The sequence below is a fragment of the Dasypus novemcinctus genome, chromosome 2, assembly GCF_030445035.2.
Source record: "Dasypus novemcinctus isolate mDasNov1 chromosome 2, mDasNov1.1.hap2, whole genome shotgun sequence".
Classification (NCBI taxonomy): Eukaryota; Metazoa; Chordata; class Mammalia; order Cingulata; family Dasypodidae; genus Dasypus; species Dasypus novemcinctus.
In genome coordinates this window covers 138,110,443-138,124,285 of record NC_080674.1, presented here as the reverse complement: position 1 = coordinate 138,124,285, position 13,843 = coordinate 138,110,443, and the positions used below count along the sequence as shown (strand labels likewise).

General features: G+C 42.4%; 1 pseudogene; it reads right to left on the bottom strand.

The window, feature by feature from the left end:
- Positions 1-1,920: 1,920 nt before the first annotated feature.
- LOC101433444 (transcription factor 19 pseudogene) lies at positions 1,921-12,631 on the bottom strand (annotated as a pseudogene).
- Positions 12,632-13,843: the final 1,212 nt, after the last annotated feature.

Here is a 13,843-nt window from a genome sequence, read left to right as displayed (position 1 = left end):
GATTGTGTCTCAGGGACATTGTACTACCGACATTTACTCTGCCTATAAAGCTCTTCCCTTAGATATCTGAATGGCTTCAAATCTTGTTCAACTTTCACTTTTTAAATGAGGGCTTCTCTGATTATAGTATTAAAATTGCAACACTCTTCTTCCCAGCTTCCCTATTCCCCTTTCCTGCCTTATCTTTCTCCGTATTGCTTATCACCTAATTTATGTTTAGATTTTGTGTATTGTCTGTCTCTTATCTCAAGAAAGTAAGTTCCAGGAGGGCAGTGAATTAGTAAGGGTCCCAAAAGGAAAGAGATGACACATTTAAAATATGATAATTTGAAGAAAATTTACTTACAAAGGGCCTATTTACAAAACTGTGGGTATAGGGGAACCACATGGGGGTTCAGTAGCAGATGAATTATTACCTGCCAGGCCTGAAGAAATGAGGGACGGGAAGTCCTTCTCAAACTTGCAGTAATGTACTGTATAGAGGTTACCTTGGGAGAAACTTTGGTTGAGGGACACTGTCAGTCTGAGGTAGCCTCAAGTATGTAGCCAGGAAAATGAATACCTGACTTCATTCTCCTCTCTCCTTCTGCTGTCCTGCCAGGGTCCTCCCAAAAGGCAGAGGGCACAGGAGCCTCCTGAGCTGGTCCATGGGTCAGCCTTCCCAGGCAGAGTGTAGGTCTAGAATGACAAACAGAAGATACGGCAGGAATTTCTTTTTAATGGTTAAATGGTTGGGAAGCAGATTTGGCTTAACTGATAGAGCATCCACCTACCACATGGGAGGTCCATGGTTCAAACCCCAGGCCTCCTGACCTGGGTGATGAGCTGGCCCATGTGCAATGCTGATGCACGCAAGGAGTGCCGTGCCATGTAGGGGTGTCCCAAGGAGTGCACCCCATATGGAGAGCCACCCCATGTGATGAAAGTACAGCCTGCCCAGGAGTGACACCGCACACACAGAGAGATGATTCAACAAAAAGAGACACAGATTCCCAGTGCTGCTGACAAGAATACAAGTGGACACAGAAGAACACACAGTGAATGGACACAGAGAGCAGACAACTGGGCGGGAGGAGGGAGGGAAATAAATAAAAATAAATAAAATCTTAAAAAAAAATAAATGGTTGTATCCTACTCAGGGTAAACTTTACAATAAATGAGAGCCTAGGTCTCTAGTCAGGAAAGAGGAAATGATCAATTGAGTCAACTGTTACTGAAAGAATGAACAAAACAAGGACTGAGAATTGACCTTCGGACTTGGCAAGTGGAGGTCACTAGAAACCATGAGAGAGGTTTCAAGTGAGTGGTTGAGATTAAAACTTGATTGGAGTCTATACAAGAGAGAATAGGCAGAGGGGTAGAGAGAGTAAGTACAGACACTTGTAAATATAAAGGAGAGCAGAGAAATGGTGCTGAAGCTCAAAGGGAGTTGGGGTTTCATGAAAATTGTTTTTTTTTTTTGAAAGAAGCTGCCTCATTCTTTATTTGGAAACAGAAGCGGGAAGTTCAAAGTTCTCAAAAACTGCTTCATGATCAGGCAGGATTAGCCACAGTCTAAGGAAGTTTGGGGACCATGGCCCAGGTTTTCCCAGAGTCCTGTAGGGGGTTGGTACATTAAGGACATTTAGGAACCCACTGGCCCAAATCCTGAGTCCTCAGGCACGGCCTCTGCAGGTGATGGATGCTCTCCTGTCCCTGGCCACAAGCCTCCACAGCCAGAAGCAAGCGGAATTCCCAGCTCACTGGCCTGCTTCCTGTGGGCAACAGCTTTACAGGAAACCAGCTTCCTGGTCATGTTGGCTGGGATGGCCTGTTCTGTGGCCGTGGATCCTGCTTCCCTGGAGTCCTTTCCTCCTGGAAAGGGAAGGCATTGTGTGCCCCCATGTTCCCCGCCTGGAGGCCCAGCTCTGCCGGCAGGCCTCAGGTCGGCAAGCCAGCACGGTAGCGCGGGCACTGGAAGTCCTTCTCCCTGGCAGCCTGGAAGCTGCAGCCAACACAGGCCACGTGGAACCAAATGTCACAGCCATCACACTGAAGCCAGGCCACCGGCTCCTCCCGGGGCAGGCGGCAGCGAGGGGCTGCACAGGGATCCCCGTCCCCAAACGCAGGGGTGCTCGCTGGGTGCTTCCGAGGACAGCCATGACGATTTCCGCTGGGCGTCAGCGGTGACTTCTCTCCGCGCAGTTTCTTCCTGGGCTCTGTGTGCTCGGGTGGGGGGCTTTCGGGGGACCCCCTTTCGTCTTCCAGCTCCGCCAGCACTCGGCGGGCCGATTTCCTCCGGCTTCTGGGAACCAGGGGCGGGGCGGAAGGCGGGCTCCCCTCTTCCCCATGGGGGGTGGGCAGGGACAAGCCCCGCCCCAGCCCCGCTCCTGGAGAAGGTGAGGGGCTGGGGCCGGAGCTTGTTGAAGCTGCAGATGGAGTTGAGAATCAGTGTGGACTTTGGGGTGCTGAGGGGTCTCTGTGGGGTCCCCCGGGAGGGCAGCATGGGCTGGAAGCCACCCCTGGCCCCCTCTTCTCCCGTCGACCCGGGGGGTGGTGATGGCAGCAAAGTCCTGAGGCTTGACTCGGACTTGCTGGAACATGAAGTAGAACTTTGAGGGGCTGGTTCCTGGCAACCCCTCGGGGCCAAAGGTCAGGAGGTCACCATCGCTCAACTCCAGCCTGTGACCTCTTGGGAGTTGGACATTGTTGACCAAGGTCCCTTGGTTGCTCGGGTCCTCCAGGCTGACCCTCCAGCCATCGCCCCGGCGCTCTGCATGCAGCTCCGCGTGCTCTGATTGTAGTGCCCTGATTTGGACTTTTTACAACCTGGGAACTGTAAGCTTTTACCCCAAATAAATACCCTGTATAAAAGCCAACACATTTCTGGTACTTTGCATTGTCAGTCCTTTGGCAACTAAAACAGTTGCGAGGACTTCCGGCAAGATGGTGGCTGAGTGAGCTTGCCTTGCCGTCTCTCCTGGGAAGAGGCAGCTGGGCACCGCTGGAGGTTCTCCGGGACCAGGCTTTTTCAGGATTTTTTCAGGGCAGGAAGTGTCTGGACATCGATTTGGTGGGAAGGTAACGGAAAGGACTGGTCTATAAGATATAAATTGGGACTTTTCAGGAGGGGGAGGCAAGATGGCGGCTGAGTGAACTTCCCGGTTACTAGCTCCTGGGGGGAATTGGCTGGGAGGCGTCGGAGACTCTTTGGGACTGGCTGTTTCGGGATTTTTCCTGGTCCGGAGGTGTCTGGACATCGATTTGGAGGGAAGGTAACAGAGAGGATCCATCTGTGAAATATACACGGAGATCCCAGCTACGTGTGGAGGATTCCCTCCTTGGGTAGGCGGAGCCGAGGCAGCTAGCACCGCGCGGAGCCCCGGCGGGCGGCGGCCAGGGTAGCCGAGTCCGGTCGAGCCCGGCTGAGCCAGGGCGGGCGGGGGGGGGGGGGCAGAGCCTGGCTGAGCTCAGCCGAGCCCAGCCGCGCCGCGCCGCGAGCGGGAGAGCCGAGCCGCGCTGCGCCGCGCTGGGCGGCGGGCGGGAAAGCTGAGCCCGGCCGAGCCCAGCCGAGCCGCGGCGGGCGGCGGGCGGGGGACCGGAGCCCAGCTGAGCCCAGCCGAGCCTGGCGGCGGGGTTTCTGTTCTTTGGTTTGTTTTTTTTTTGTTTTTTTTTTGTTGTTGTTGTTGTTCTTGTTGTTCTTTTTTTTTTTTTTCAATACTCTCTTTCTTGTCCCCAATATTCTTCTTATACTATTTTACCTTAACAATACAATAGGTCCTACAGGAAATACCTCACATTTGCTGGGTTTCCTCACCCTCCACTGCCTCATTTCTCTGTGAATAGATTTAGCCTATCTACACTATCCCCTTTCCCCTACAACTTGATATCCTCCACCATCTGCTATCTCTCCTATATTCCATCTCCCTTTCTTTGATCCACAGAGTGTCTAACTCTTAATTTCTAATACCTTTGTTTAGTTTTCCATCTGGTATTCTTCCCTGAAACTATTACCTTTCTTTTCTCTTTCCCTCTCTCACGAAAACAATAGCCTCTTAGTACGTACCACATTCCTCCCATATTCAGTCGTCTACCTCATTATAGGTACTTTCCTACTACTATAACTCTACACAATTTACATGATCTAACCTCCATCCTCCCAGAACTCATATTGTTGCTTTGTAAACATATATCACCAATACTACTTCACACTTTTTCCTTCCTTACACAATTGACTTTCCCCAGCACTAATACTTTCCTTTAAAGTGAGCTTAACTAGCAATAAGAAATTGGAATAAGAAGAACAAAGTGACAAAGAGAAGATATAACACTTACGCAAAAACAACAGCTAATTAATCTCCAAGACTAGACAAAGAAGCTAAGGAACTGATTAAACCCGTCAAGAAAAAATGTTGACAAGACAGCAACAAAAATCTACAAGCCAAACCAGTAATCAGGAAAACATGGCTGAATCCAATCAACAAACTGAAAATCAGGAAGGGGGGCAGGACTTCGCACAAGCAATGAAAGATCTCAGAACATTTATCACTGACAAATTTGATGAAGTAATGAAAGAGGTTAACAGCGTGAAGACAACACTTGGAGGGGAAATTGCAGACATGCGCAAAAAAATAACAGATATGATGGAAATGAACACCACAATTCAAGAAATCAAAAATACACTTGCAGCAAATATCAGCAGACTAGAAGAGGCAGAGCAGAGAATTAGTGATGTGGAAGACAGTGCATTGGAAATCAAACAGATAGTAGAAGTGGTCAATAAAAAGGTAGAAAAAATCCAGATAGGACTTAGGGACCTGAATGATAACGCAAAACGCTCAAACGTTCGTATTATAGGCATTCCAGAAGGAGAAGAGAAGGGAAAGGGGTCAGAAGGAGTGTTGCAGGAAATAATGAATGAAAACTTCCCAAATCTACTGAAAGAGACAGATGTACATATCCAAGAAGCACAGCACACTCCACTGGTCATAAACCCCAACAGGCCCACCCCAAGACATATACTTGTCAAATTATCCAATGCTCAAGACAAAGAAAAAATTCTAAAAGCAGCAAGAGAAAAGAAAACCATCACATACAAGGGAAACTCCATAAGATTAAGTGCTGATTTCTCATCTGAAACGATGGAGGCAAGAAGGCAGTGGTATGATATAGTCAAGGTACTAAAGGAAAAAAATCTCCAACCAAGAATACTCTATCCAGCTAAACTAGCATTCAAAAATGATGGAGAGTTCAAAATATTCACAGATAAACAGAAACTGAAAGAGTATATCAACAAGAAACCTCCCCTTCAAGAAATTCTTAAGGGAATTCTGCAGGAAGAAAGGAAAAAACAGGACAGTCAGAGATGGAGGAGAGTGTAAAAGCAACAAGAAAGACAAAAATAGAAGGGGAAAATAAAATAATACAAACAAAATATAACAAACACAAATCCAACCAAAATATGGCTACCATAAATAACTCTCTAAACGTAATAACACTGAATGTCAACGGATTAAACTCACCTATCAAAAGATTCAGACTGGGACACTGGATAAGGAAATACGACCCATCTATATGCTGCCTACAAGAGACACATCTTAGACCCAGAGACTCAAGGAGGTTGAAAGTGAATGGCTGGAAAACAATCATACAAGCAAACAACAACCAAAAAAAGGCAGGAGTAGCTATATTAATATCAGACAAAATAGACTTTAAATGCGAAACAATTGTGAGAGACGAAGGATACTATATTTTAGTGAAAGGGACAATTTGTCAAGAAGATCGAACAATCATAAATATTTATGCTCCTAACAAGGGCGCCTCTAAATATGTGAGGCAAACGCTGGAAAAACTAAGTGAAAGAATAGATGCATCTACAATTATAGTGGGGGATTTTAATACACCACTATCAACTCTGGACAGAACATCTCAAAAGAGAATCACTAAAGAAACAAAACATTTGAACAGTATATTAGAAGAGCTGGATCTAATAGACATATATAGATCATTACACCCAAACACAGCAGGATATACATTTTTCTCAAGCGCACATGGAACATTCTCCAAGATTGACCATATGCTAGGCCACAAAGAAAGGCTTAATGAATTCAGAAAGATCGAAATCATACAAAACAATATCTCTGACCACAGTGGAGTCAAGCTGGAAATTTGCAAGGGACAGAGACCCAGACTTCACACGACAATTTGGAAATTAAACAGCACACTCTTAGAAAAACAGTGGGTCAAAGAGGAAATCTCAAAAGAAATCAATGACTACCTTGAAACAAATGATAATGATAACACAACATACCAAAATTTATGGGATGCAGCAAAAGCGGTACTGAGAGGGAAATTTATAGCCATAAATTCATATATCAAAAAAGAAGAAAGAGCAGAAATTGAAGAATTAACTGCACATTTGAAGGAATTAGAAAAACAACAACAAAGTAACCCAACAGGAAGAAGAAGGAAGGAAATAACAAAGATAAGAGCAGAACTAAATGAAATAGAAAATAAGAAAGCACTTGAAAAAATAAACAAGACCAAGAGCTGGTTTTTTGAGAAGATCAACAAAATTGACAAACCTTTAGCGAGACTGACAAAGAAAAAAGAGAAAAGATGCAAATACACAAAATAAGAAATGAGAAAGGTGAAATCACCACTGACCCCACAGAAATAAAGACTATCATAAGAGGATACTTTGAAAAACTATATTCCAACAAAAATGACAATTTAGAGGAAATGGACAAATTCCTAGAAATACATAAGCAGCCCATACTGACGAAAGAAGAAATTGATGATCTTAACAAACCAATCACAAGCAAAGAGATAGAATCAGTCATTAAAAATCTCCCAACTAAGAAGAGCCCAGGGCCAGACGGCTTCACAGGTGAATTCTACAAAACATTCCGGAAAGAACTAACACCAATCCTGTTGAAACTATTCCGAAAAATCGAAACAGAAGGAACACTGCCTAATTCCTTCTATGATGCTAACATTACCCTAGTACCAAAGCCAAACAAAGACACCACAAGAAAGGAAAATTACAGACCAATTTCTCTAATGAACCTAGACGCGAAAATACTTAACAAAATACTTGCTAATCGTATTCAACAACACATTAAACGAATTATACACCATGACCAAGTGGGATTTATTCCAGGTAGCAAGGATGGTTCAACATAAGAAAATCAATCAATGTAATACACCATATAAACAGATTGAGAGAAAAAAACCACATGATTATATCTATAGATGCAGAAAAGGCATTTGACAAAATACAGCACCCCTTCCTGATAAAAACACTCCAAAAGATCGGAATACAAGGAAACTTTTTGAACATGATAAAGAGTATATATGAAAAACCTAAAGCCAACATTGTTTACAATGGCGAAATCCTGAAATCCTTCCCTCTAAAATCAGGAACAAGACAAGGATGCCCATTGTCTCCGCTCCTATTTAACATTGTCTTGGAAGTACTGGCTCGAGCACTGAGACAAGAACCAGATATAAAAGGCATTCAAATTGGAAGGGAAGAAGTCAAAATTTCATTATTTGCAGATGACATGATCCTATATATAGAAAACCCTGAGAGATCTACAACAAAGCTCCTAGAACTCATAAATGAGTTTAGCAAAGTCGCAGGTTATAAGATCAATGCGCAAAAATCAGTAGCATTTCTATACACCAATAATGAGCAAGATCAGGAGGAAATCAAGAAACAAATACCATTCACAATAGTAAATAAAAAAATCAAATACTTAGGAATAAATTTAACTAAAGAGGTAAAAAACTTATACATCGAGAACTATACAAGATTGTTCAAGGAAATCAAAGAAGACCTAAATAAATGGAAGAATATTCCCTGTTCATGGATAGGAAGACTGAATATTATTAAGATGTCTATCCTACCAAAACTGATCTACACATTCAATGCAATCCCAATAAAAATCAACACAGCCTTCTTTAAGGAACTAGAAAAACTAACTATGAAATTTATTTGGAATAAAAAGAGGCCCCGAATAGCCAAAGACATATTGAAAAAGAAAAACGAAATAGGAGGAATCACACTTCCTGACTTCAAAACATACTACAAAGCTACAGTAGTGAAAACAGCATGGTACTGGCATAAGGAGAGACACACAGACCAATGGAATCGAATTGAAAGTTCAGATATAGAACCTCATGTATATAGACATATAATATTCGATAAAGCCACCAAACCCTCTCAACTGGGAGAGAATGACCTATTCAACAAATGGTGCCTGGAGAACTGGATAGCTATATGTAGAAGAATGAAAGAGGATTACCATCTCACACCTTATACAAAGATCAACTCAAGATGGATCAAAGACCTAAATATAAGAGCCAAGACCATAAAGACCTTAGAAAGCAGTGTAGGGAAACATCTACAGGACCTTGTAATAGGAAATGGCTTCATGAATATCACACCAAAAGCACGAGCAGCAAAAGAACAAATAGATAAATGGGACTACCTCAAAATTAAAGCCTTCTGCACCTCAAAGGAGTTTGTCAAGAAAGTAAAAAGGGAACCCACACAATGGGAGAAAATATTTGGCAACCATATATCTGATAAGAGACTTATAACTTGCATATATAAAGAACTCATAGATCTCGAAAACAAAAAGATAAACAACCCATTTAAAAAATGGGAAAAAGATTTAAACAGACACTTCTCCAAAGAAGAAATACAAATGGCTAAAAAGCACATGAAAAAATGCTCCAAATCCCTAGCTATCAGGGAAATGCAAATCAAAACTGCAATGAGATACCATCTTACTCCCGTAAGATTGGCAGCCATGAAAAAAACAGTAGAATACAAATGCTGGAGAGGATGTGAAGAAAGGGGAACACTCATCCATTGCTGGTGGGAATGCAGAAGGATCCAACCATTCTGGAGGACAGTTTGGCAGTTTCTCAAAAAATTATCCATAGATTTGCCATATGACCCAGCAATACCACTGCTGGGTATATACCCATCAGATCTGAAAACAAGGACACAAACCGATATATGTACACCAATGTTCATAGCAGCATTGTTCACCATCGCCAAAAGTTGGAATCAATCCAAAAGTCCATCAACAGATGAGTGGATCAATAAAATGTGGTATATACACACAATGGAATACTACTCAGCTGTAAGAACCAATACACTACAATCGCACGTGATAACATGGATGAACCTTGAGAATCTTATGTTGAGTGAAGCAACCCAGGCATTGAAGGACAAATACTATATGACCTCAATGATATGAAATAAGTTAACTGCCTCAGAGAGCTAGAGTCTGGAAAAGTGGCTTACTGGAAATCGGGGGGTGGAGGAAGGATGTGAGTTAATGTCTGTAGGGGTGGAATCTGTGATGAGCTGGGGGAAGTATGAGCACAAAGAAGGGACAAAATGGGGGCAAGGGGTTACCTTCGGGTGGGGTTTTCTGGGTTTGAGGGGGGCTGGGGATGGGAAGAGGGGTAATATGGTCCAAGAAATAGGTGGGAGGGAGGGGCAACATACAAAAATGGGAGAGTGCCAGAAGTTCATTGAGAACTAAATGTTGAGTAAAACGTATCAAAGTATAAGTAGGAGGGTTACCTGGTTAGGACGCTCAGGGGGTATGGTCTGATGCGGGACGGACTCCGGAGGGAATAGCTGAAGGCTCATTTTGCCAAGGTGGGTTCTACCATTGGGTGGGGTGGACCCATATCCTGGGGAAGACTAATGCCGTCGAATAGAGAGAACTGTATCTCTCGTGAGAAAGGACGGCTCCCAGGGCATTAGATTGGCAGGCGTTGTGGGCCCTAAGGGGAGGGGAAAATGGATGTGCAATGGATGGAACAAAGGTAAATAAGGGGGCAAAAGAGGAGTTATGTGAGAGTACACGAGGATGAATATAAAACAGCTAATATTACACCAAAAATATATTGGGGACGACAGACTAATAATGAAAACCATAAGACAAAACATAGGATAACTAAAAAATTTAGAAAACTATACAACCTAAAGTATGGACCACATAGTAAGCACAAATGTTACCTTGTTTGAAAACTATAGTTTCGGAATCTGTACATCAGTTCCAGGAAATATGATATGAATAAGTTAAAAGATTATTGCTGTGGAAGGGAAAAGGTTTTATGATGGATCTGGGGAAATACTGTATATTGTATATATGAATTTTGGTGATCTAAGACTCTTCTGAAGCTGACATTATGTTGGGATTCACTTTACGGGAAGTTTTGGATCACAGAGTGGTTCAACAATGGCAGCGGAGGAATACTGATATGGGATGTTATTGACAGGATATATATGGTTGACAGGGAGTTATACAGGGCATATGCCCAGGGTATATGGTAATGTCTATATATACTCATAGTGGAAACAATTAAAAACAACAGCTGGGGGGGTACTGGGCTCCTGGCCGGGGGGTCACTGTTGTGGGCCATGGGAGAGCAGCGGCAATCCTCCAGGTGCAACGGCAAGAACCAGGAAGGAAGGAGGGCCCAACAGTGGGCTCTTGATACTAATGGCTACACTTTTGAGCCTATGCACCTGTAATAAGAACAAGGCCTAGAGTAGCATTGTGCCTGGGGGTTTCCTCCTGACAGCCTTCATGTTACTCAAATGTGGCCACTCTCACAGCCAAACTCAGTGTGTAGATGTGATGCATTCCCCCCAGCGTGGGACACGACACCCGGATGAGCCTCCCTGGCATCGAGGGATCACTACCACATACCAGCTGAAGAAGCAACTAGAAAATGACCTTGAATTAAAGATTCAATGCGGAACAGCAGAATATACCTATCTACATATAATAACATGACTTCGGGAAGCGGTTTGACCTAATGTAAGGGGGAAATGGAAAAGAGAAATGAGATTATAAGGCTGTGAATCTCTAAAAAAGAGTCTGGAGGTTGTCAGAAGGAATACCCCTATGTACAATTGAACAGAGTCTAAGAGACAGATAAGGTAGATACAACCCCAGGTATTGGTTCTTTTGAGGGATAAAGAGACCCACGGGTTCTATGGTCATGGCAGAAGGGGTTCACTGCCATGACTGATGGCCCTTCTTTGGAGCTGGTGTTTCTGCGTGATGGAAATGGACTCAGAGGGGATCTCTTTTCACAAGACTTGCATGCTACTTTATTGGAATTGTAGTTGGTGCTGGGTTTAAGATATATGTAGGGGATTTGAATCTCTGGACTGATAATATGACACCCAGGCCCAGAGCCTCAACAGACTTCAGCTCCTACACTTTGACTTATTGGACTTACTCCACTCAGCTAACATGGAGTTGAAGAAGGTCAACCACCACAACATGGAGCCTAGAGTGGCAACTAGAAGCGGGAAGAGTGCATCCAGTACCCATGTGGAATCTAAGCCCTCACTTGACATAGGTGTGCAATGGACACAACCAATCCAATGTCCACAGAGAAAATGTGGAATGGGTGTGGGAACGGTAGCCATGGGGGCTGCTGGGTGTGGGGAACGGGAGGAAGAGATGAGATGTGGAGGCGTTTTCGGGACGTGGAGTTGTCCTGGATAGTGCTTCACGGACAATTACGGGACACTGTAGATCCCCCCAGGGCCCACTGGATGGAACGTGAGAGAGTCTGGGCTATGATGTGGACCATTGACTATGGGGTGCAGTGATGCTCAGAGATGAACTTACCAGGTGCAATGGATGTATCACGATGATGGGAGAGAGTGTTGCTGTGGGGAGAGTGGGGGGCGGGGGCGGTGGGGTTGAATGGGACCTCATATATTTTTTTAAATGTAATTAAAAAAATAATAATAATAATAAATATTTAAAAAAAATAAATAAATAAAGGAGAAAAATTAAAAAAAAATAAATAAATAAAACAGTTGCATATTGGAAGAAGAAATCTGCAGCACAGATAGGCAACAAAGGATTAGTATCCATAATACATAAAGGATCAGTAAGAAAAAGACAGACAACCCAACAGAGAAAGGTGGGTAAAGAATATGAATACACATTCATAATGGAAGAAATCATAATAGCCAAAAAATATATGAAAAGATGATCCATCTCAATAGAAATCAGGAAATGAAATTTAAAACAATCTGATATCATTTCATACCTATCAGTTTGGCAAAAATGAGAAAAGTCATAATAATAGCAGTGAGGATGTGGAAAGATGGGACCTCTCACACACAGTTGGTGTGTAAACGGTACAACCATTTTAAAGAGCAATTTAAAAATTACTGGAAAATTTGAATACCTTATGAAGCAGGCTAGATAGGAAATCAATAGACGGATCTGGAACCTGGCAAACAGTCCATGTGGACATCAACATCCCCAAGATGGCTGCTGGAAGACCCTCATGAGATTCTGCCATCCGGAATGAGAGTTTTCTTTGGAAGCGAGGAGAAACCTTGGATATTCTCCAGGGACCTTCTCATTGGGTGCTCCTGGGGGATTGATGGGTGGGGTAATCAATCAAAACAGCAAACAGCTGTAACCCCAACTGTGCCATTAGCAAAGGGGTGGAATATTTAACGGTTTAAAAAGCAAGCGCCAAGGTCTCTTGTTCTCTCTTGCCTTCACCTTGTCCTGGTGCCTGCCCTGTGTGCGTGTTCCTGCCCTCTGGCACCCTGCTCTTGCCATTTCTCCCCCGCCATGATGGCCACACAAGTAAAACCTGGGCATTTATAATCTATAATGGGAAATTGTAGTCTGTAAATCAGTCCGCTTTAACACTTTTCAACCCCTTCCTCCCTTCCTGGGACTTATGATCTGTTATTTCTCCCACTGCTCTTTCCTCTCTACCTTAATAAATTACTGGCCTAACTAACCTGACGTGCTTTTGAAAGTCATTTCTGCAGCGTAGTCAAGAACCAAGACAAAATCTGGTTACGTTATGAATCAACAGTTCCACTTCTTAGTATATATCTAGATGTACTTTTACATGGGTGCAAGAATCCATGTACTGCTTTTTATGCACTAATTGCTTAGTAATATCCATGACAATATTTCTGAAGTAGAGAATAATATGAATTGAGTAAATAAAAACAAAACAACAGAAAAAAAAATCCATGTACTGAGATTTTTATCAACTTGGTTTGTAATATTTTAAAAAGCTGCAAATAACATTTATCAACAGAAGAATGAATAAGCAAACTGGTTTATTTTTACAATGATATAAAACAATAAAAGTTAATCAACTAGATTTCATGTAACAATATAGATAAATTTCTAAAACCTGTATGATGAAAAGCAAGTTGCAGAAGAATACATGGAGCATTAACACTGTTCATTTATCTTTTAAATCCACAAAACAACACTATATAATGTTTTTGAATACACATGCATTTGGAAAAAGTAAAAAAACAAATATGGGAATGATATCCACCAACTATTAAATAGCAATTTTCTGTAGAGAGAGATAGGAGAAAAAGAAGAGGGGAAGGAGTTCAGCTTTTAAGAGTTTAGACTTAACAGAAAAGGGATCTTCAAGTAAATATGGCAAAATGTAATATCCATCAAATGTGGGAGGTATGTTCATGAGTGTGTTATATTTTAATATTGAAATATTTCATAATTAAAAGTTTTAAATTAAATATCACCAGCAGCTTAGATATTGTCCTTTACAAATTATATAGTATGTTGATATATTCATTGTAAAAAATGTTCAAACATACCGGAATAAACAGTATAAAGTCCTCAAACTACCATCCCCTTCCCCAAATCTCATTTTCCTCCCTAATTAACCACTATTAACATTTAGTATGTATCTTTTTTTTTTTTAAGATTTATTTATTTTTATTTATTTAATTCCCTTCCCCTCCCCCGGTTGTCTGTTTTCTGTGTCTTTTTGCTGCGTCTTGTTTCTT